The 25465-nt window shown below is 47.0% G+C and overlaps 1 long non-coding RNA gene across 1 annotated transcript; it reads right to left on the minus strand.

The window, feature by feature from the left end:
• On the minus strand, positions 1–25465 carry LOC142587188 (uncharacterized). The gene is made up of 3 exons (XR_012829386.1): positions 25401–25465; positions 24096–24216; positions 1–23 (listed from the first exon to the last, which is right to left on the minus strand). It is a non-coding gene; the product is annotated as an uncharacterized LOC142587188 (long non-coding RNA).

The raw sequence follows: 25465 nt of genomic DNA on the forward strand, positions 1-25465 counted from the left end.
TCCCCCATTCGGCAATCTCGGTGCTGCACAAAGCGTGTAGACAAATGAAGCATAAGTCGTGGAGAGACGTGTTATCCCCACTTACAACGAGCACCTGTGCAGAACTTTTTAGGCTTGTAGCGCAGCTCAGAACGAGCAAGAAGGAAGGTGAAGAGGTAACGAAAAGGAAGGGAGAACAGAGTGAGCGCTCTCCTTTTCATTACCCCTTGCACCTTCCTGTTTCCTCGCTCTGAGCCATGCTACAAGCCTAAAAAAAACAATGACGAACCAACTCGCCCAACGCAGAACTTTTTGTAGCCCGCGAGTGTCACGGCGCGATCGTCTCTGATCACGCAAATCAGTGAAATCTGATTGATTATTTCTTTTATTGTCCCTGTAATCACCTGTCGCCCCCGAATAACGCACATTTTTTGTCAACCCATTTACTCGCCATCAATGAAGGACTACTACTATACTTGATTCGCACTGTATATAGTCCGGACAGAGTCCACGCCGCTTTCCATCGCAACCGTAAGACCACCAGCTCGGCCAAAAGATTGCAATGTTTGACAAACCCATCACGCGAACATAGGCATGAGTAACGATGTGTACTGCTCGGAATACAGCGAACTACATCCTAATAACAAATAAAAATAATACGAAACGATAACAAATGAATAGAACGACAAAAACTACATGCAAGCTGTTTGCTTTTCAAGCGCATGTTTAACATTTTGGTAGCGCTAGCAGCGTTTGAGGTCGGAGGAGGATGAGATAATGGGAGCAGGAGAGGAAGAATGTCATTACCTGGGGAGAGGTCTAGCTGTCTTCGCTTGTATGGGGGCGTCTATGAGAGAAGGTCCCGATGGTTGCCGTGTCCATCGGAACCACAGGGGGACAGCACACGTGAATGTGCGTTGCTCAGATGCTGCAAATTAAAGACGAAACTGTTAGAACAAGTCCACGATCCGCCACAGGAGGTGCGCGCACAGTTCCACGTTAACCAGGCAAAGCAACGACACGCGGCGATTTACTTTCGTACAGGTCACGACTCTGTACCTAGCCCCACTTCTAAACGATGTCAGCAGTTCTTTTTCATTACGTCAAGACAATGCATATATGACTCCAACTCTGGCCGTATCGTCCTGTAATTGTTTCCCCAGCTTCCTATTTATTCGTCATCCAGAGCTTGCTGCCGGCCTTCTACAAGTTGGAAAATAGGTCGAAGCAGCCGTGCGACATGTTACGCTTTGTTTTTCGAGACATTGACGTCGGCGCCATGTTTAACCCCCTAGCATGTTACGCGGCGCCGGAATAGAGGGAAGGCAGGAGAACGATGACCGTGAGATCATGAATAATGAGAAGAAAATGTAATCGATGGCAACCTGATAATTCAGTGCGAAGTCCTGCCTGACAAACGCGTATCAGTGGCACGTTTCTGAAAGCTGACGGCATCGAGAGAACATCATGGACCGTTTACGAAGTGTAAAACTACTCGTGACATTGTATTTCCGCGCAGGTAGACAATACGGTGCGTTCCACTACAGCGACTCCGGAGGTACAGGATTGGATAACCCGCCCAGCCCCATTTTCACGGTTCAATAAGTCGACTCAGACATTGCAGTGACTTTCGGGAGAGTCAGCAAGGGAAGGCATGATCCCTTTTAGTTTGTTTACTTCCATAGTATTTCCGCGCAGCACCAGAACCTTCGCAGGTGACTTCCGCAATTAACGTTCACCACGTAAGGCCCACACCGCTTTATATAAACGCCAACTATAGGATGTTTTTTTTACAAAATTTGGACGTGTTTGCAAAAGTGAAAAAAAAAAAAATGTAAGCTGTGGTATATAGCAGATTGGGGTGTCAAACGATTCGTGGGATACCTGTCCATGCCTATAACACCAAACATGTACAAAAATTTAGCGCAAAGCACATTAGAAATACGTTAGCCTCGGTGGGAAGAAATGCTGCTAACACTAACGTTCTTTAACCACAGAAAACCCAACTTTGAAATCACGCGCTCGCTTTCGAATGTCTCTTGCGGCAGTTCTCAAGATGCCGCGTCCCATACCGCCACCACTCGAGCGGCCACGTTGGCCTGCGGACGTTGATTAGTCGAAACGTTCAACCTACTCAGATTATGACTGACACGAATAAATATCGTAGCAACTAGGTTACTCACCTTGCGTGCAGGAAACGGAATCGTTCGTTAGCCGGCCCAGTCTTCACAGTATGGCGAAGTGCAAAGCGAGGCCACGGCCGGACTGGAGCACGCACCATGCGCGTAGTCCAGTCCGGCCGTGACCAGGCAGGCCAACCGGTGCAGGAAAAGGCCGGTGCAGTGCCAGCGCTCTCCTTTTAAGCGTTCTTTCGACCACGTGGTCCCCTAGCGTAAAGAGGGAGAGAGAGAGTGAGCTAGACTTCAGTAAGGGAGAGAGAGCTGTTTCTTCTGCAGAGCTCAGTTGGGTCCCTCTCGCGTGGTATGGCGAGCCCCCTTCCCAATGTTCAATAAACCGACTCAGAAAAATGCAAAGGGGACGATCGACTTTCCGGACAGTCGGCAAGTTAAGCCACGATCCCTTTTTACATTATTTACTTCCGTAAAACTTCCACGCAGAACGAAACCCTTCGCGAGTGACTTCCTGAACGCATGTAGGCCACGCAATATAGTAAGGCTCGGTCCGCTTTCGTTAAAATTATTTAGACGCCCATACTATGGTACATTTTCTTAAACAAAATTGTCTGGACGTGTTTGCAAAAATGAAAGAAGAAAGAAGCTGCGACAGCAGATTCAGGTGTCACCCGGTTCGTGGGGTACGTATGCATACCCATAACACCTAACATGTGCAAAAATGCAGTAAAGCACATTACTCCGCAAATATGTAAGCCTCAGTGGAAGAAATGCCACTAACACTATCGTCCTTTAACCACAGAAAGCACAAATTTGAAATCACGTGTTCGCTCTCCCCCGATTGTCTCGTGGGACATTTCAAAAGATGCCGTGTCTCAAAGCGCCTGCATGCACTCGCGTTTCCGGAAGAAGCCATGCCGTTCAATCTATTCAGGTTATAAACGATACGAATAAATTTCGTAGCAAATGGGTTACTCACCTTGAGTGTGTAGGAAACGGAAGCAACGTTAGCCGGCCCTGTCTTCACAATATGGCGAAGTGCAACGCGAGGCCACGGCCGGACTGGAGCACGCACGAGGCGCGTAGTCCAGTCCGGCCGTGACCAGGCAGGCCGACCGGTGCAGGAAAAGGCTGGTGCAGTGCGAGTTCTCTCCTTTTATGCTTTCTTTCTACCACGTGGTCCCCTAGCGTAAAAGGGAGAGAGTGAGTGAGTGAGTGAGAGTTCGGTAAGGGAGAGAGAACTGTTCTACAGAGCTCAGAAGGCCCTCCCCAATGTCGTCTCATTCCCGACGCCAGCGCCCGTCTTTCCCCTACCGGAGCAAGGCGAACTTTCTCGATGAGTCACGTTTGTATGCACGTGGCCGCTTTTTTAGTCGTGGCCGCTTTTTTAGGGCGAAGAAACAATGGCCGCTGATGCTCGATTTAAAGACGCAGTCGTGGATATTGTCAAGTGGACGTGTAGATTAGGATGACAAAAAAAAAAAATCGAAATGTTCAAAAAACGAAAATCATTAGTTGTATTGGCTACATAACAAGGTGGCATGGCGTTGAAGCGGAGGGGTTGTGGCTGAGTCTCCCAAGTGGTTATAAGGATACGAAATATAGGCGAGAGTTGTCACGTGTAAGCTGTTCCTGTCAATCGCAGAGGCTTAATTTTCTTATAAAACGTGAAGTAGAGGCACTACTTTTGACAGTTAATAAAGGAGCAATATGACATTAAAATGGTTTAACAGAATATGGCTTGTATATATAGACGCGTATTCGATCTACTTGATTTCATTTCCCGAGGTCATAAGTTCGACTCCCAACCACTTGGGCGCCTTCCAAGATATTTAATTCAATAATAAAAATTATCGTGTACCAAGCTCGGGATGTGCTGTCAAAACGAGCACATCGCGTAACAGAAATACGGAAGCATCCACTACGGTATTCCTCGTGGTCCACTTTTCAGCTTGCTAAAAGCAGCAGCTTCACATAACCTAACATTTTTCACCACTGCGCGCCGGAAGAACAATATTATCCATATTCATCACATGCAGCATAACAGAGAAAAAAATATTGCGAATGATCTGTTCGTTTTTGTGTACACGTCGTAAAGCAAACGCCTTCCGGCACTGAAAGTGCGGAATATAAATTCTAGACGCCGCACACGAGATCACTCAGTACCGACAGTCGTGCACATTTCTGAGAGTGAACGTAACCTCCTTGCTGACTCATAACTGACCTGATGATAACAAATATTTAGCTGGAAGCTGACTGTATCAGAATATATGTACGCCACATAAAATGCTCTGAAGGCGGAAAAAATAAGAGCTGAGACACATACGTGCATTTTCTTAGCACAAGCAATTTCTTTTGTAATGCCCTTACCCGCTCACTTGTACAACCCAAGCGGTCTGTTTTGGCGACGTTTCAATGGTGAAAGTGATCGTCTCAGCTTGATCCAGATCAGAGGGTTCAGATCTCATTTGACACGAAGCACAAGCGACAAACTATTGGTGTAATGTTTTCGTACGTTCTACAGCGCGCGCAGGAAGTCGTGTTTCGACAGTGCCGAGAAACGGGTGATGATCGTTCTTTTCTCTGTTTATTCTTGCCTTGTTTTGAACTGTAATAAACAGATGCCCCAAAGGCGCACGCAGCATCGAACTGAAGCATGCTGCGTGCTTGTCCCACAGTCAAGCAACTCAAGTTTACTCGGCTAAACGGAAATCCAAATTCCACCGCCCACGCGCCATGCGATGAGGTACCGCGTGCATTGACCCATCTCTTGTTGATTTAGTTCGCTGTACGGTTAAGACAATTGCAAAAAGGAAAAGAAGAAAAAAAAAACGAATGTTGCGGCGCATCGTATAAATACGGTTATCATTATTATTATTTTTTGCCCTAAAAGCAAAGTTGCAAGCAGAAAGTTTCTCGACAGAATCGGGAAGGCCATAAGCGATATTTCTAAAGCTGGTCACAAGCATGCAGGGACGATGGCGAGGCTGTGCGAGTCGATTAGTCATCGATATGCGGCGACGCCGCATTCCAGAGAAAGCGCGAAGATGGCTCGTCCACTATAGGCCACCGGTAATTCGGCGAAGCTTCCATTCAGTCGCCTGTGTGCGGAGGGGAAGTCAGACGCGGACAATAGAGAAGCCCTTCTCGCGCTAGCAAGAGGCCGTGCCACAGTTTTCTCCAAACTGCATGGAATTCGCAAGATACTCGCGCGAGCCCCTTACATACAGGGAGCGTGGTCGCTGCATGCCAGCGGAAAAGGAACCCTGCATGAGTAGCTACTTAAGAGGGAAAAAAAAAAGAAATCAGGAAAGAAACAAATTATGGTAAATCAAAGGGAAGCTCATTACTTTTCGAAGCAAGATCACGATTAGAACAGCCACCTATAAAGCGAGATATAAGAAGGAAGAAGAAACATGTGCTTACTGCGGTGAAGCTAGGGAAACTATGGAGCATGTTTTATTAGAATGTGAATATATTCGCGGTCGATTTAGACAGCGAATATATTCCCTGTCTGAATGTATTCGCTGAAGGAGGCCAGCGGTCGATTTAGACACCACTGGCCTCCTTGAAGCCCTTGGGTTCAGCGAGAGCAGGGGGAAAGTCAACATGTCCGCAATAGAGATTAGATGTCTGCCGTCTCGCACACAGCGTTGGGAGGGGCCGGGGGGGGGAGCTTAAGAGCGTGTATATAGATGACAGTCGTGAGGCAGAAAAGGCAAGAGGTGAAACTCGTTTTCACCCCACCGCATCCAATGTGCACAATGCCCTCTGGAGCTCCCTGGTGTTGCGTTTCGCCTGCGACGCGCGGTTTTGCCGGCGCGACTGCGGCGGGGCGGCAGACATTTTGGCCCGTTCGGCGTCGCCGCAACGCTCCCCGCCAGGCGTTTCCAGGCGTTTCCAGGCATGTTCCGATGCCACGTGTCTTCATGTGCGTGTGTGAGTGTATGTGCCATTGTGCCCGACCGGCGGCGATGCGACAGCAGGGGGTCACCCTCTCCTTCCAGTCTTTGTGCCCGACCGGCGGCGCTACGACAGTGTGCGTCACCATTAGCCCATTGTACAATCACGTGCTCGTCTATTGAGGGGTTCCTTCTTGCCCTCAACTGCGAGAGTATAAAAACAGCTGCCCCCGGACGCCAAAAGGAGGGCTCCGTTTTCTTCTGTTGAGTAAAGTGCTCTCCCGTCTCTCTACTTCGGTCAACCTGACCGCCAACTCTTTGCGATGTTAAAATAAACAAGTTGTTTTGTTGTTACCAGTCGACTCATGCTTTGCCGGGACCTTCGGATGCTTCCAGTTGTACCCCAGGCCGCCAGGCCAACGCTACCCTTGGGGCTTGCGACCCAGGTACAACCACGGGCGTCAGCGCCGAGTTCTCAACCGATCGCACCAGCGGTGCGACCACAACAACTCGCGCCATCGGTGCGATCCAAACACTGGCCGTCGCCGCGCGAGCCGCCTAACAGCTGTAATTATCCGTGACTCCCCTGAGAAGCAGTGCAGAAACTGCAGCGCGTCCCTTTCTACTAAGGAGGGAGGCCAGGGGGGACGCACTTCGAACACGACTAGGGAGAAGAGACAGTTCCCATATAATAGAGGAAGGAAGGGAATATGCGCTGCACTATTAAGCGTACTTTCCCTCTCCCAAACTGTGAAGAAACCCCACAACTCTACCCCAGCGGCAGGGGAAACAAGTTAAGCTTAAGTTCAAGGTACGGTGTAGCACGTTGCTGCTATTTCCGGAAAATAAACGGCATGCAAATATGTCAAGAGTGCAACTTAGGGAGGTCGCACAGAAGCACAGCCGCATTAATTAAAGCACACCGCAGGGTCTAGGCAGCATTACGGAAGGGGTCGACCGCCAAATAAGATCTTCTGTGCCCGCCGCGTTAGCTTTGCGGCCATGGCATTGCTAGAGGCCGTGGATTTGATCCCAATCGCGGCAGCCGCATTTCGACGGGGGCGAAATAGAAAACGGACGTGCACTTAGATTTTGGGACACGTTAAAGAAAATAACGGTGTGAAAATGAACTCGAAGTCCGCCGCTATGGCGTGCCTCATAATCCGATTGTGGTTTTGGCACGTGCAGCCCCATAATGCAATTCAAGATTAATAGTTCTGCCACTATGCGATGTGCCATGTGAGGAAATGACAACGCTATGCCCTCGCGGAGGTTATGAAACATGGCGTACAACAACGCCTCAAGCAAACCCCACTCCCTGTGTGTTCTGTGTATTACGCAGACAAACAGCAGTGGTGTACGCAATGTAACGATGAAGAAACTAAGCCTTAGCCGTCAACATCACCACTAATTATCGTCACTCAAAGCAAAGAGCACGGACAGCTTTGCTTACATCTATTCCCACAGTGCACGGGATCAGCATAATTTTTTTCTTGTTCTTTTTTTAACCTAGGTAGGACATTAGCAAGAGCTTGGTGGCGCAACGTACCATTCCCGATCCAAAGGGGACGCTCATAACATCCATACATCCAATTGACCCGGTCAAAGAGAAGACAGAAGACAAGAACTCTGTCTGAACACTTCGTGAGAAAGCGCAAAAACGGTTGCCAGTTGGACAAGAACGGAAATTGTGCGGATCTCACCCACGGTGGGAATCGATGTAAGCGAAGCTTATTGTGCTGGTTCTTTGATTGACGATAATTAATGCTGATGTTGACGGCGAATGTTAAATGTCTTCAGCGCGAAGTCCAGTACGTGGGCGGCGATTTGGTGTTAGCGTTTCCTCTCTGCCACCCTCAGGCACGTACCCAGGAGAGCGGACCCGCCTCCCCCCTGGCCTTTCTCCCTCCTTGCCCTCCATCTTGATGCTGTGAGAAGCTAGTCAAACAAGGCCACGGAGTATCGATAACTCATGGATAATTTTTTCTTGGCCTTGAAGCTACAGCTGCGGTTCCGGAGATTATGCACAGCAATGTAGACCGAGCTATCTCGGCACTGATTTCGCCGACCACGCGGAAAACTTCCCTGCTTTTGTTGCCAATGCAAATAAAATTAACTTGGCGTAAATCAATCAACGCTCACATCTATCCGATATGTATCGATATGTAGCCGCATGCAAACAGTTTCTCGATAGAATCGTCGAGGGAATAAGCGATGTTTCGAAAACTGGTGCAAGCACGCAGTGACGATAGCGAGCGTGTGCGAGTCGATTAGTCATTGATAAGCGGTGACGCCGCATTCCAGAGAAAGCGTGAGGATGGCTCGCCCACTGTAGGCCACCGGTCATTCGGCGAAGCTTCCCTTCTGTCGCCTGTGTGCTGAGGGGAAGTCAGACGCGGACAATGGAGAAGCCCCTCTTGCGTTAGCCAGATGCCCTGCAACAGTTTTCTCCGAAATGCATGGAATTCGCAAGATAGTCGCCCGTGCCCCTTCCAGACAGCGTGGTCGGTGCATGCCAGTTGACAAAGAACGTCAAGCCCCCATCCCCCGCCCCCATTCCCAGTACGCTGCGCCGTGCTCCCATATGGGCTGCAGAATTGAGCGTACTTTCCCTCTCCCAAATCACGAAGAAGAAGTGCATGCCAGTTGACAAAGAACGTCAAGCTGAATGTTGGAGAGGGAATCAAAGGCAATGGAGGAAAAAAAAACGAAATAAGGAAAGAAACAATTTATGATAACTCACAGGGAAGCTCATTACTTTTACAAGCGAGATCGGTATGCCTTAGAACACGCACTTACAAAGCGAGAAACTAGAAGGGAGAAAAAGAATGTGCTTGAACTGCACTAAAGCTAGGGACAAGATTGGGCATGTTTTATTAGAATGTGAAGATATCTGCGCAGCGGTCGATTTAAGCACCGCAGGTCTGCTTGAAGCCCCTAGTTTCAGCGAGAGCAGGGGGAAAGTAAACATGTCCGCAATAGAGATTAGTAGGAGGCGATCAGAAGATTTGTGGAAGAAACGTAGACAAAGGATAAAAACAACGGAGATATACAAGGACAAAGCTCACAATAGGGGGTCAGCAAATTTGGTTATGGGAATTGATTGCGTTTTTTTTTTCTTTTTGAACCTAGGTAGGACATTAGGCAGTATAAAAGCAAGAGCTTTGTGCCGCAACCCACCGCCCCGTTGCAAAGGGGACGCTCATAACATCCATCCATCCATCCATCCATCCATCCACATCCATCCATCCATCCATCCATCCAGTTGGTCCGACCACACAGAAGCACACAAAAGCTCTGTCTAAGCATCTCGTGTGTGAAAGCGCGTAAACGATTACCACTGAGAAAATAACTGAAATTGTGCATATTTCTCGCTTGACGGGAATCGATGTAAACGAAGCTTTATGTGCTTGTTGCTTTGATTCACCATGATAAGCGGTGATGTTGAAGGCGAATGTTTAATTTCTTCGGCGCTTAGTGTAGTGCGAGAGTGGTGAGTTGATATAACCCTTTCCTCCCTGCCACGTTCCTGGCCAGCATAAGCCACAAATACTGACTACCTTTTTCGTTGCTACATTCCCGCTCTTTTTCTGCCTGCAAGTGTCTGTTCCCTTCTATTTTCTTATCCGTTCCTCCCGCTTCTTGTATTTGTTGGTGGGATTCTGTGAAAGCGTGTATGCATTTGTCGCTGTTAAGCATTTTCCACGATTTACCTGTTTTGGCGTAGGAATGCAAGCACGCATGCTTGTCGCTTATGTATTTAACGCCAAAGTGAATTTTGGCGCTTTCCCTCTTTTGTAAAGAAGTTTAGGGCGACAGTCTTGTTCCCTTTGTTTCGTGTGGAACTGTTTGTAAACATCATTCTCTTGCGTATGTAATCTCTCAAACGGTGCAGTTAATATTTCGAAATTCTTTTGTGCCCTCATTACACTGTATCAATTGAATAAATTGAATGCACGTGCTTTTCATCTAACTCTGCTTCCAACAGTGTTACGCTCTTAGAAAAGTTTACACCCTTTGAGCCTTATTTTGCCACACAATAAACGCCATCTGTCTTGTCCGCATTTCCTTTTCTTTAGCGCTGCGAGCCCGGTACCTCCTAGTAACGAACTCCATGCGTATTATCAGCATGACATGGCATTGGCACAGGAAACTAGCAGGCGCGGCGTTTTCAATAAAGGAAGCACAAGCAAGGCAGATGACGATTATCGTTGTGTGGCCGATTTACACCCCAAGGGTTGTAAACTTTTTTTAACTGTTCGGGTGTCCTTGAACTCGTTGACCCCGTCAGCTGTGTTGGTTTTTGCGGGAAAAGACAGATTCCGCGCGTTTTCGTTCCTGCGGGAAAGACGATTATGGCGCGAATACGCAGAAACATATCTTTGATGTCGACAGTGAGCGCTGTTAGATTGATGAATGTTTCCACTACATCGCTGTTTTTTTAATGAAGGTAAACGAAAGAGGTCAAGGCACCCTACAATGCCTGCGCCTACTTGCATGCCTTTGGTATGGCCCCCTTACAGCTAACGTGCACTTAATGCTTCACTAGTCGCTATGTGCTCTGTAGAAAGTACGATACCAAGGAAAACTTGTACTCGCCGGCATTACAAAAAATTGATGGCGCAACATGAAAATGTACATGCAAGGTGGCCGTCGTAAGTGTTCCCATCTATCCAGTGCCATCGATTTACTCGCCAGATAATTGAAACGAACCTTTAATGCGACGACGTCAAACTAAGCTTTTGTTTGCTCCGCCCGGAGCTTCGTTGATATTGTCACGCAAATATCTTACTGCAAATCAAGCAAACGAGTGTATATTGGGGAAACAAAGTGGTGTCCTTATGAAGAACATATTGCACAGAAAGCGTGAGAACAAAGTGGTGTATTTATTCTTGAAATGTAAAATCGCTTGCAATCTTCGTGCCCCTGGAAAAATATGCAGGCCACACTAGCTCGCAGTTATCGCTTCGCAGGCCTCAAAAAAAAAAAAGAAAGAAAAAAAGTTTCGTCCATTGTAGGTAGTCGAGAGCGCAGGCCAGACGCACTGGGACAAGGACCACTGTAGACCATCGAAGGCAGCCTCAGGCGGCGTACTGTCGGCGAGCCACGGGTCCCCCCCTTCGGCAATCTCGGTGCTGCACAAAGAGTGTACAAATGAGACATGAGAGATGGAGAGACCGGTTAACACGTCCTACAACGAGCAGCTCCGCAACGCTTTTCTGTAAACCCACGAGTGTCACGTCACCATCGTATTTGATCACGCAATCAGTGAAATCGTTTCTTTTATTCTCCGGGAATCATTTGTCAGCCCACAGTAACGCACATGTTTTGCAACCCGTTTGCTCGCCATCGATGAAGGACTAGTGCTATACTTGATTCACACTGTATGTAGTGCGGACGAAGTCCACACCGCTTGGCATTGCAAAAGTACGACCACCAGCGAACTCAAAAGGTTGCAATGTTTGACAAACCCATCGCGCAAACATACGCATAAGTAACGATGTGTACTGCTCGGAATATCCTAATAACAAATTAAAATAATATGAAACGACAACAAATGAATAGAACGACACAAACTGCAAGCCATTTGTTTTTCCTGGAGGTGTTGTTAAACATTGTGGTAGCGGTAGCAGCTGTTCTTGTAGGAGGGGGATCAGATCATGGGAGCAGGGTAGGAAGAATGGTCTTACCTTGAGAGAGGTTTAGCTGTCTTCACTTGGATGGGGGAATTGATGAAAGTAGGTCCTCGTAATTGCGTGTCGATCTGTACCCCAGGGGGAGAGCATACGGGTGCGTTGCTCAGATGCTGCAAAGTAACGACGAAGCTGTTATTAGAACAAATCCACGATCCACCACGGCAGGTGCGCGTAGCGTTCCACGTTACCCAGCCAAAGCAATCGCTTTGACTTTAACATTATGTCAGCATTTTTTTTTTCATTAGGTGAGGACAATGTATACACCACCCCAGCTCTGGCCATAACATACCATGGTTGTTTCTCCACTTTCCTATTAATTCATCGTACAAATTTTTGATGTGGTATGCTTGGGGCAGGGCTTCTTCAAGTTCGGAAATTGCTCGAAGCACCCGTGTGACATATTACCCTTTGTTTTTCGAGACATTTACGTAGACGCCATGTTTTATGCCCTAGTATGTTACCCTGCGCCACAATAGAGGGAAAGCAGGAGAAAGATCATGAGGTGATGAATAATCAGAAAATAATGTAATCAATGGAAACGTAAGAATTTCTTGCGAAGTCCAGCCTGAGAAGCACACATAAGTGGCAAATTTCTGAAAAAGGACGGCATCTAGAGAACCCGATCGAGCCTGATTAAAACCACTCGTGATGTCTTATTTACGCGCAGGTAGACGATACGGTGGATTCCACTACAGCGTCTTGAGAGGTGCAGCGAAGATTTGCCTAATGACGCCCCCCCCGCCCTGAGGTTGAATTCCTCGCGAAATTTCCTCGCTGCACCAAAACCTTCGCTGGTGAATTCCCAAATACACATACGCCACGTGAAATTGTAAGGCCGGCTCTACTGTATCTGACGGTGTTCGGAAGTTAGCTGGCCGCGCAAAGAGTGCCACGAGGTTTTTGTTCTAAATGTGGGAAACTTATTGAAACACCTGTGAAATATTTTTGAAGCAAGATTGTTTGGACGAGCTTGAAAAACAAAATACAACACAAGCTATGCTAGCAGATTGAGGTGTCACCCGATCCGTGGGATATCTGTGCATACCTACAACACCTAACAGGTGGAACAATGTAGCAAAGCACATTTCTCAACTAATACGTTAGCCCAAGCGGAAGAAATGCTGCCAATACTGATGTTGTTTAGTGACAGAAAACCCAGCTTTGAAATCACTCGTTCGTTTCCAAGGTGGATACCCATACACCTAGCATGTGCAAAAATGCAGTAAAGCACATTACAAATATGTTAGCCTCAGTGAAAGAAATGCCACTAACACTAGCGTCCTTTAACCACAGAAAACCCAAACTTGAAGTCACGCATTCGCTGTCCCCCGATTGTCTCGTGCGGCATTTCATAAGATGCCGCGTCTCGATCCGCCTGCACTCGCGTTTGCGGAAGACGCCATAACGTTCAATCTGTTCAGGTTATAAATGATAGGAACAAATTTCGTAAGAAGTGGGTTACTCACCTTGTGCGCGTAGGAAACGGAAAGGCCGTTAGCCGGCCCAGTCTTCACAATGTGGTGAAGTGCAAAGCCAGGCCATGGCCGGACGGGAGCACGCACGATGCGCGTAGTCCAGTCCGGCCGTGACCAGGCAGGCCGACCGGTGCAAGAAAAGGCTGGTGCAGTGCGAGTGATCTCCTTTTATCCTTTCTTTCGACCACGTGATCCCCTAGAAGAGAAGAGAGAGAGGGAGCGAGAGAGAAAGAGGGAGAGAGAAAACAGGGGAGGGAGCAAGAGTGAGTGAGCAAGAGAAGTGTTTCTCCCGCGTGGTATACGGTGCCCTCCCCCTCGTCATGTTTCACCCCCGACGCCAGCGCTTGTCTTTCCCCTACTGGAGCAAGCTGAACTTTCTCGATGAGTCACGCTTGTCTGCACGTGGCTGCTTTTTTAGTCAATTCACGTGAAAAAATATCAACATCGGTTAAAGTACGGATGCTTCTAGAGCCATCATATAGATACTAGGACTTGGCTTGGATCGAGGCAACAATGGCCGCTGATGCTCGATGCAATGACGCCGTCGGGGTGATTGTCAAGTGGACGTGTTGAGTACGATGACAAAAAAAGGCGAAATGTTCTAGAAAATACAGTTATTAGTTGTGTTAGCTACACTACAAGAGGGGAAGGCTTTGAAGCGGAGGGGTTGCGGCCGATTCTTTCAATTGGTTGTAAGAATGCGAAATGTAGACGAGAGTTGTCACGTGTAAGCTGGTCCTGTCTATCGCAGGGGCTTAATTTTCCGTTAAAGCAGGAAGAAGCACTACTTTTGACAGTTAAAATGGAGAAATAAGATATAAAAACGGAATAACAGAATGTTGCTTGTATAGATAGATGCGTATTCGATCTATTTGATTTCATTTCCAATTTGGTCTATTTACTCAAGCCGAGGTCATAAGTTGGACTCCCAACAACTTGAGCGCCTTCCCAGAGATTTAATGCAATAAAAAAAAAATGCTCTTGTACCACGCCCGTGGTTGTGCAATCAAAAGGACCACATCGTGTAAAATAATTACGGAGGCCTCCACTACGGTGTCTCTCGTGGTCCACTTTTCAGCTTGCTAAAACAAGCAGCTTCACATAATCAACATTTCTCGCACCACTGCGCACCGGAAGGACAATATTATCCATATTTATCACACGCAGCATAACAGAGAAAAAATAGTGCGAGTGAGCTGTTCGTCTTTACGTACACGTCGTAAAGCAAACGCCTTCCGGCACTGAAAGTGCGGAATGTAAATTCTCCACGCCGCTCACGTGATCAATCAATACCGACCGTCGCGCAGACTCCTGAGAGTGAACGCAACCTACTCCTGACTCAAAAGTGACCTGATGCTAACGAATGCTTAGGTGGTAAAGGACTGTGTTCAGAATATATCTTTGGCTTAAAGACACATAAAATGTGCTGAAGGCGGAAAAATAAAAGCTCAGACAAATACGCGCATTTTCTTATCGCAAGCGATTTCTTTTCCGATACCCTGCTCCGCGCAGCTGAGCGACCCAGAGCTCTGTTTTCGCGACGATTCAATGGTGAAAGTGATTGTCTCAGCTTGATCCAGATGAAAAGGTTCAGATCTCATTTGAGACGAAGCACTTGTGCGCAAGCCATCGGCGTAATGTTTTGGTACGTTGTACGGCGCGCGTAGGAAATCGTGCTTCGACAGTGCAAAGAAGCGGAGGAGGACTGTTATTTTCTCTTTTTGTTCTTGCCTTGCTTTGAACTGTAATAGAGAAATGCACCAAAGGCGCACGCCGCTTGCAACTGACTCACGCTGCGTGCTTGTTCGACAGTTAAGCAAATCAAGTTTACTCGGGTAAACTGAAATCATTATTCTACCGCCCACGCACCATGGTGTGAGGCACCGCATGCATTGACCTCTCTCTTCTTGATTTAGTTCGCTGTACGGTTAAGACAATTGCAAAAAGGAAAAGAAAACGAATGTCGCGGCGCATCGTACAAATACGGTTATTATTACTATTCTTTTTCCCCCACAAAAGCAAAGTAGCATGCAAAGAGTTTCTCAGTAGAATCGATAAGGCAATAAGCGATATTTCAAAAGCTGGTCACAAGCGTGCAGGCTCAAGAGCGTCTATATAGATGACAGACGCCAGGGAGAAAAGGCGACTGGTGGAACTTGTTTTCACCCACCCCGTCGAATATGCACAATGCCCTCTGGATCTCCCTGGCCGTCTCCACATTAGCCGGTTGACAGCTGTAATTATCCGTGACTCCCCTGAGAAGCAGTGCAGAAACTGCAGAGCTTCCCTTTCTACTAACGTGCGAGGCCAGAGGGAGCGCAGATAGAACTGTAGAGAGGAGCAGGAGAAGATGCCGTTCGCATATAATAGAGGAGGGGGGGGGGGAGGTAACATGAGAAGGCAAGGAAGGCGTGCTCCCATATGGGCTGCACAATTAAGCCTACTTTCCCTCTCCCAAACCATGAAGAAACCCCACTACTATACGACAGTGGTTGCGGGGAAACAGGCTAAGCTTAAGTTCAAGGTACGGTGTAGCACGCTGCTGCTACTTCCGAAAAATAAGCGCCATGCAAATATGCCAAGCGTGCAACATAGGCACGGCGCACAGAGGCAGAGCCGCATTAATTCAAGCGCACCGCAGGGTCCAGGCGACACTACGGAAGCGGTCGACCGCCAAATCAACACTTCTGTGCCCGCCGCGTTAGCTTTGCGGCTATGGCATTGCTAGAGGCCGTGGATTTGATCCAAATCGCGGCAGTCGCATTTCGACGGGGGCGAAATAGAAAACGCACGTGCACTTATATTTTGGGGCATGTTAAAGGACATTGCGCGGTGTCAAAATTAATCCGTAGTCCGCCACCACGGCGTGCCTCATAATCCGATTGTCGGTTTGGCACGTACAGCCCCATAATCCAATTGAAGTTCTATAGCTCTGCCACAACGTGATGTACCATGTGAGGAAATGACAACGCTATTCGCAAGTTCCGTAGACTGTCACGCCACGCGGCGGCCATCGGCGAATTTTTTTTCAAAGACTATCGGAGTAACCGCAGGCGGCGCGGCGGTAGCGCATTTGCTTGCTTTCTTCGCGGCGGCTAGAAGGCTTGATTGACTGTTCTTGCGCGTCGTTTGTGCAAGATGAAATTCCAAAGCAATCACATGTGCTGCGTGCCCCAAAGCGCCAACATAGTTGCGGCAAGTGAAGTCAGTCTCCATTCGCTCCCCAAAGACGCGGCATGAAAGAATGGGCTGTCAAGTTGGGAATTGGCAAGTCGCGCACACCACGGATGAAAGGGCGCAACGCGCAGTCCATCGGCAGTGACTTTTTCTGGAGTCATGTAGCCAAGAGAACGAAAATCGGTTGCTTATGTGCATTCTTTTATTTGTTTCTCTACGGAATATCGATGCGTTAGTTAGAAAAAGAAAAACAGAGCTTGCGACAGTGTATTGCAGCAGCGCGAACGGCATGGCTTTGATCCGAAGTATGTGTATATAGTACGTGCGAGCGTCGGAAGTATTTGCTCAGGTTTCACCTGCATTAACTCATAGTGCGCGTTTGCCATGGTGTCTCCTTTTGCCAGAAACGCATGTTTTCGTTCTCGCTGCATCCCGGGGTCCTCCGCGCGGCCAAGCTCCAGCTGTGCTCTTGTGACCAGCGCAACGAGAGCACACGAGCATTTAACATAGAAAGTGACCTGTTTGTAGCACTTTGTCGCAGCTCTAGAGAAATGCTACAGTAGATCTACGTGGGCGGGCGTAGTATTTGGCCGTGTTTCACCGGCAGCAACCCGCAGTGTGGTTGCCGTTGTATCGTCCCGCCAGAAAAACATATGTTTACATTCTGGGCTGCACCCCGCCTGCCAACGCGCGGCCAAGCTTTGCAGCTACAGTGGCCCAGAAACCCAGGCACCGGCACCGAATTGTCGACGTGAACGCAACAAGCTTCTGTAGCGACTATTCGTCACAATACAACTGTACCAGTGAAAAATAAAATAACCGGCATGTCTTTCTGTACATCTGCATGCGCTAGCATAGCGACGTACAAAAAAAAAATAGTCTTAAAAATCGCAGTTGTGGTAACCTTAGTGACATCTTTCCTTTAATTATGGATTATAAATATCTCCTCATAACAACTCAATCCGTCAAAGGAGCTCGAAAACGTCACAGAGCCGTAAAACTAATTTTTGTTGCGAAACGGCAATGCGCGAAAGGCAGGCTTTGCGGACCGTCGCGATCAGCACGAAGATAAAGATAAAATACAAGCTAGCGTTCCTTGATAGAACCTTCCCGGTCATAAATCCCAGCTCGTGCAGCTCCTGCCGGGCATGTGACGTCTGCAGGCAAAGCCCTTCCACAGCGACAGGCGATGCATTGCAGGCCTTCACGTCGCAACAAATAATGTTTTGGGAACCGTATCCGCATATCTGAGGCGTCTATGTGGCTCATGATGTCACTTAGAGACAGTGATTGCGAAAAAGGTAGAGCCATCTTGATGCGCTAAGCCAAATATTATTATTATTTGTTTTGAACACATATATACAATTAACTGGAAAGGGAAAGCGAGGAGGAGAAGGTTGGCAACTGCCACCGGAAGGGGAACAAAAGCTGCCTGCTCTTCAGAAGAGAGGTGACAACAACGCAGAAATGGAACATAGGAAGGAGGGGAAGAAAGAGGAAAGGAAGAGTAACAGGACAAATCTAAAGATAAGCCATTAGCTGTGATTGAAGGACGCACATTGTGCTCGGGGGTTCCCATGCTCTCTGTGGACGCCATATTGAGTCGGCTTGCGCGCCACCTGTAGGCGACGGAACTTGTGAATACCCTCGCAGAGGTTATAAAATATGGCACACAACAACGCCTCAAGCGAACACCACTCTCTGTGTGTTCTGTGTACTACGCAGACAAACAGCAGTGGTGTACGCAAGGTATCGTTGAGGAAATGAAGCCTTAGCCGTCAACATCACCACTAATTATCGTCAATCAAAGCAAACAGCACTGAAAGCTTTGCCTACATCGATTCCCATGGTGCGTGTTATCTGCATAATTTCTTTTCTTGTTCTTTTTTTTAACCTGGGTAGGGCATTAGCAAGTCCTTGGTGGCGCAACCTACCACCCCGATCCAAAGGGGACGCTCATAACATCCATCCATTCCATTGGCCCGATCAAAGAGAAGACTGAAGAGCACAAGAACTCTGTCTGAACATTTCGTGAGAAAGCGCAAAAACGACTGCCAGTTAGACATGAACGAAAATTGTGCGGATCTCACCCACGGTGTGAATCGATGTAAGCGAAGCTTTATGTGTTGGTTCTTTAGCTGACGACAATGAATGCTGACGTTGACGGAGAATGTTAAATGTCTTTAGCGCGAAGTCCAGTACGGGAGTGGGCAGTTGACGTTAGCCTTTCCTCTCTGCCACGCTCAGGCACGTACCCTGGGGAGGGGGACCGTCCCGCTCCCAGAAATCAGGCGGCATACACCCCTTCCCCCCCCCCCCCCCGCCTTTCTCCCTCCTTGTCCTTCATCTCGAAACTGCGAGTAGTTCCAGCCGAACAAGGCCATGGAGCATCAGTAACTCTCTGAAAACTTTGCTTGATTCTGAAGCGGTAGCTGCGGTGCGGGAGATTATGCGCAGCAATGTAGACCGAGCTATCTCGATACTGATTTCGCCGACCTTGCGGAAAACTTCACTTCTTTTGCGAATGCAAATAAAGTTAACTTGGCGGAAATCAATCAATGCTCACACCTATCCGATATGTATCGAAGACTGCGCTGGCGTTCCAGTTAATTTGTGCCTTAATACATCAGACGACGTTTTCATATGAAAGTAACTGGAACGCCAGAGCTTTCCTCCGCAAAGTTCGGGAATTAATATCTCTAAACTGGTGCGATCGTGAAAATGTGTATCCGCCTTGACAACTCCAAGTCTAAATCTTTAAAATTGCAATATGAGCCGTAAGGTAATTAGTTAGACTGCTAATTAGCGAATTTTTGTTGATTAGGCAATTATGCATTTCAATTTCTTGTGCAACTAATGTCCGCCTCTTCGAGTAGAGCAGCTGATGAACTAGAATCGTGCGATCTGCCACAGGCCATCTTTACACAAATTTGAACATGTTCGCCGAAGCACCCGGTATGTTCTGGTGGAGTAATTTTCAGCTAAATATTCGTTAGCATACTGTCAGCTTTTTATTTTTTCAGGTTATGAAATGACTGCAATTGTGGCTTAAAGCAAGTCGAGCGTGGAAACTTGCGGTCATTTCATGCTGCAGAATAAAATTCGAGTCAGCAGAAGGTTAGCTTCACTCTCATGAGTGTGCGCCACCATCGGTACTCATTGATCAACGTGTGCGGCTTGCTGAATTGACATTCCGCCCTTTCAATGCCGGAAGGCGTTGATTTAATTACTCTAACTCTGCGGAACTGCGTTTCACGAGGTGTACACAAAAATGAACCAATCACTCAGACTATCTTTTTCTCTATTATGTTGCATGTGATAAGTGTGCATTATATTGTTCTTCGGGTGCCCAGCAGTGCCAAAAATGTTAGGTTATATCGAGTTGCGGGTTATAACGACCACGAGGGACACTGTGTAGTGGAGGCCGCCGTACTCATATTACGCGATGTGGTGCTTATGACTGCGCAAACCCCACCGCGATACGCGAGCATTTTTTTTTATTTTGAATCAAATATCTGGGAAGGCGCCCGAGTGGTCAGGATTCGAACACATGACCTTCAGCTAAGCAGTGCAGCATTATGTAGCCATCAAGCGATTCAGTGCGTAGTGCAAATGTGAAATGAAAGCAATTAGTTAGAATGCGAGTCTATTGATAGAAGTCAGTTTCTGTTAACCTGTACTTATATTTTATTGCTGGAATTTAAACAGTCAAAATAGGTGTGTCTTGCAGTTTTAATGGGAAATTCGGATGCGAAAGTTGTGGGATCGTTCCCCACCCACGTTAAGTTATTTTTTGTCCCCTTTCATTTCAATTAATCGATCGTTTCTTTATTTCATTTATTAAGCACAAGTAATTTCCCGTATGTGGTCCTTGGTATCAGTGTTTGTTGGCTCCATCTGATAGGAGTAATAAAAAATCAGGCCTCTCGGTTAACCCCATTTCTTCTCGTTTATGCGACTGTAGAAGGAACACAGCGACTAGCGACGCATTAAGTACAGATAATTGTACGGGGCCAGTCAACACGAAAGCGAGTAGGCGTCATCATTGTAGGGCGCCTACATCTCTTTCGTTTATTGTCATAAAAAAAAATTTTAAAAATGCCAATCTAGTGGAAACATTGTGCAAACATTCACCAATCACAAAGCGCTCACTGTCACCATGAAACATACACTTCTGCGTCTTCGTATCATAAGCACCTTTTCCCGTGAAACGATAAAGCGCGCAATCTTCCTTTTCCTGCCAAAACCGACAGCTGGCGCGGTCAACGAGTTCAACTACACGTGTACCACTTCCGCAAGCAGAGTTAGCTTACGAGTACGCGCATTCAATTTATTCATATTCCTTTGCGGGCGAAGCCTATGTGTCCAGTCTTCGAGATTGCCAGTGTAATGAGAGCTTAGAAGAATTTCGAAGCATTACCTCTTCCATTTGTGAGATCACACTAGCAAAACAGTGATGTTTAAAAATAGTTCCACATGAAACAAAGGAAACAAGAATGGGGCCGCATGTTTCTTCACAGCAGAAGGAGAGCGACCAAAGTCACCTTGGGGAAAAATATATGTTGGCGAAAAGCATGCGAACTCTTGCATTCCTACGCCAGAACAAGTACAGCGTGGAAAATACATAACAGCCACAAATGCATTCACGCTTTCGTAGAGTCACACCAACGAATACAAGGAATGAGAGGAGGGGATGAGAGAAAAGAAGGGGACAGATACTTGCAGGCAGGAGAGAGTGGGACCCAACTCTGAATTTAGCAACAAAAAAGGTAGCCTGGATTTGTGGTCCGTGATGGAGGAACGTAGATTGCTTGTCCTAATTTCGGGAGTGGATGGTGCTCAGAATAGAGCGCCCACATCGAGTCACCCTAGCGTAGAAGCGGTTTCTGTTTTCTGTATTGTATATCATTCGTAGCAGGCATCGAGTAGACAGATCTGTACAACCACTGTGATCGGTTAATATTTTCACTACATTGACTTTTTTTTTAATGAAAGAAAATGGATGAGGTAGTCACTCTACAATGATGACACGTGTTCGTTATCGTTTGTCAACTTTCCCGTCCAGTTACACGCACTTCATGCGTCATTATAGTCGCCGTGTTTCTTCAAGCTTTGGAATGTATGCACAAAGAATACGCAGTCACAACGCAAATATCCACAGATGGCTCTACAACTCCACATCACTCATCGTGCGGACTTTTCGTTCCCTCTATAGAGCAACGATTCTCGTTTCGTCTTGAGCGAGCGACATCATCTACTTCAGCGGAGCTGTATGGAATTAAGGATGCCCTGGTGTATGTACTTCGCAGCAGCCGCCAAAGACGGGGGTGATTTTCACGGATTCAAGAGCAGTCCCACAAGTTATGTGAAACAGGCACAAGCCTTGTAATAACCAACCTGCAGCATTTGATATTGCTGATCTTCACCACAAGGCTAAGATTGCTGGGCATTGCATGAAGTGCCAGTGGATACCTGGTCATGCAGATATTTCAGGAAATGAAAAAGCGGATGAAGCTGTCCAAAATGGACTCCAATAGTGCAATTTCAAAATTAAATTTTTTTACAAAAGCCGATGCTTCAAACATTGCAAAAAATATTCCTATAAAGAAAAAGAACGCATCTGGAACCTGCCGCTTCACGAAGATAACTTCCTGCGTTACACTGACCCAGAAATGAGACAGGAAATTCCACGACCACTTCCTCGACACTTACAGACATTGTACCATCGTCTTCGACTGAACGTGGCATACACGAACAACTATCTGTACCGCATAGGGGTTTCCACGAACACCTATACTGTGATAAGCGTGGCAACTTAGAGACAACGGAGTACATATTACTAGAATGCCCCGCGTACCGGCACGAGACAATATTTAGAGCAACAAATCGACCTGATTTGTTCACGGTCCGTTAACATTACCCCGCATCTGATGTCCAATGCGCGGCCCTTCAAAACAGGGGCGAGTTTTGGATTTGTTGCTCAAATACCTGTCAGAAAGCCTAAATTTGCCCGCCGTGTCAACTGCAATTATTAGTATGAGGACCACTTGCGGATTTCGTATTTTTTTATTCTTTTGTTTTCCCACTCTCCTCAGCAATCTTTTGATCCCATTCTCCGTCTCTATACAGAGTATCATGCCAGCGGTTGTGTACGCGCCGGCAAAGATCTTTTTTCTAATAATGAGTCTCTCTCTCAAGTGCGATAGCAAGTAAAACTTCTGTGTTTGTAGTGGAGAAAGCATAATCGGGGATTGCGCACTCGAAAACAACTCTGCTGTGCGTTGTCATATCTTGGAAGAGGCTACGTTCATAGCGAAGGCGACGTCGTGGCCGCTTTCTTTGCTTTTATCCAGTCGTATTGATTCGTTTTGTTTGACGAGCGCGACCTGTTATTGTGGCACTTCAGAAATGCAAGTGGTCAATCAACCAGACTATATTGCATACTCCTCTTGCAGTGGTTACGAGTAAAAAAAATAACGATATGCCTTCTGCTTGCAATACTCACAGGTACTTCATAAAATTGACGGTGCATCGTAGACGTTGAAAATACACACGCAATATGACCGATTAGGCACTTTTCATTCCTATCTATCTACAGTCGCTTTTTATATCATGTGACCCGCCACATAATTGAAACCAACGGTCAATTCGACGAGGTCATACTAATGTTTAGTTAGCTCCGCCCCGAGCGTGACATGTACTGTCACCGGGATATGTTACGCAAGTCAAGGAAACGAGTGTATTTTGGGGAAACAAAGTGGTGTCCTCATAAAGAAAACAGTGCACAGAAAGCGTAAAACAGAGTCGTGTATTTATTCTTAAAATGTAAAATCGCTTGCAGTCTTCGTCCCCCTGGAGAAATATGAAGTCGGCACTAGCTTAGCTCGCAGTTATCGCTTCGCAGGCCTCAAAAAAAAAAAAAAAGTTTCCTCCATTGTAGGTAGTCGAGAGCGTAGGCCAGAAGCACTTGGACATAGACCACTGTAGACCATCGAAGGAAGCCTCAGGCGGCGTAGAGTCGGCGAACCAAGGTTCCCCCATTCAGCAATCTCGGTGCTGCACAAAGAGTGTACAAATGAGGCACGAGAGGTGGAGAGACCAGTTGTCCCAAACTACAAGGAACAGCTACGCAACGCTTTTTGTAGCCCGACGAGTGTCACGTCGCAGTCGTTTCTGATAATGCATTTATTATTTCTTTCATTGCCCCAGTAACCACGTGTAGTGTGTATTACAGATTAAGAAGCTGTTTACCGCCAAAGCAAAAACGAGGTGAAAGAATGGTGAAACAGAAGATTTACATTACAGAATGCTTGCGAAGTTTGACTTTCATGGTGTAACACTCGGTGTATTTAACCCAGTTTCACTGTTCGACCATCTTCACGGACTGGAAGGAGCGGTCAATTTTATTCACTCTATTTGCTCGCCATCAATGAAGGACTAGTAATATGCTTGATTCACACAGTATATATAATCGGGACGAAGGCTACGCCGCTTCCCATTGCAACCGTACGACCATCAGCGCGCCCAAAAAAGTTTCAATGTTTCATAAACAAATCACATCCAGATCGTAAAAACAAATACAAATATTACAAAGTGATAACAAATGAATAGTGTGACATAAAACTAGAAGCTATTTGCTTTACACGCACTTGCTTAACATTTTGGTAGCGCTAACAGTGCTTCATATCGAAGGAGGATAAGATCACGGGAGCGGGAGCGGAAGAAACGAGTTACCTTGGGAGAGGTCTAGCTGCCTTCGCTTGGATGGGGGCGCCGATGAAAGAAGGTCCCGGTGATCGCCGTGTCCATGTGCACCCCAGGGGGAGAGCATACGGGTATGTGCCTTGCTCAGATGCTGCAAAGTAACGACGAAGCTGTTAGAAGAAGTCGACGATCCGGTAAGGCAGGTCCACGTACCGTTCCACGTTACCCAGACAACGCAATAGCATGCGATGATTCACTTTCGCACAGGTCACGACTGGGCCCCATGCCTTACTTCTAAACGATGTCGGCAATCTTTTTTATTAGGTCCAGTCAAGACAATGCATAGATGACCCCAGCTCTGGCCATAACAACCTGTAATTGTTTCGCCACCTCCCTATTCATCATCCAAAGTTTGCGTCGGCGCTAATTCTTCAAGTTCGGAAATAGGTGGAAGCGCTCTTGTAAGCATGGGTAGACCTTGGGACATGTTACGCTTGGTTTATTGAGACAGTGACGTCGTCGCAATGTTTAATCCGCTAGCATGTTACGTGGCACCGGAATAGAGGGAAGGCAGCAGAAAGATGACCATGAGATCGCCAATAATCAGAACAAAATATAACCGATGGCAACCTAAGAATTGAGTGCGAAGTCCAGGCCAACAAACGCGCATAAGTGGCGTGTTTCTGAAAGCTAACGGCTTCGAGAGAACACGATGGACCCTTTCCCAAGTGTAAAACTACTCGTGATATTGTATTTCCGCGCATGCATGAATCAGAAAATGCAAACAGGACGACTTTCCGGAGAGTCGGCAAGTTGAGTCATGATCCCTTTTACTTTGTTTAGTTTATTCCGTAAAAATTCCACGCAGCCCGAAAACCTTCGCAAGTGACTTCCTGAACGCATGTAGGCCACGTAAAGTAGTAAGGATCGGTCCGCTTTTTTAAAAATTATTGAGACGGCTACTATCAGTTACTTTTTAAACTAAATTTTTTGGACGTGTTGGCAGAAAAGAAAAAGAAAGCTGCGGCAGCACATTGAGGTGTCACCCGATTCGTGGGATACCTATGGATACCCATAACACCAAAAATGTGCAATATTGCAGTAAAGCACATTACTCCGCAAATATGTAAGCCTCAGTGGAAGAAATGCCGCTAGCACTATCGTCCTTTAACCACAGAAAACCCAAATATGAAGTCACGCGCTCGCTCTCGATTGTCTCGTGCGGCATTGCATAAGATGCCGCGTCTCAAACCGCATACTCGCGTTTGCGCAAGATGTCATAACGTTCAATGATCTAAAGCTACGAATAAATTTCATAGCAAGTGGGTTACTCACCTTGTGCGTGTAGGAAACGAAGAGATCGTTAGCCGGCCCAGTCTTCACAATGTGGCGAAGTGCAA

The sequence above is a fragment of the Dermacentor variabilis genome, chromosome 7, assembly GCF_050947875.1.
Source record: "Dermacentor variabilis isolate Ectoservices chromosome 7, ASM5094787v1, whole genome shotgun sequence".
NCBI lineage: Eukaryota > Metazoa > Arthropoda > Arachnida > Ixodida > Ixodidae > Dermacentor > Dermacentor variabilis.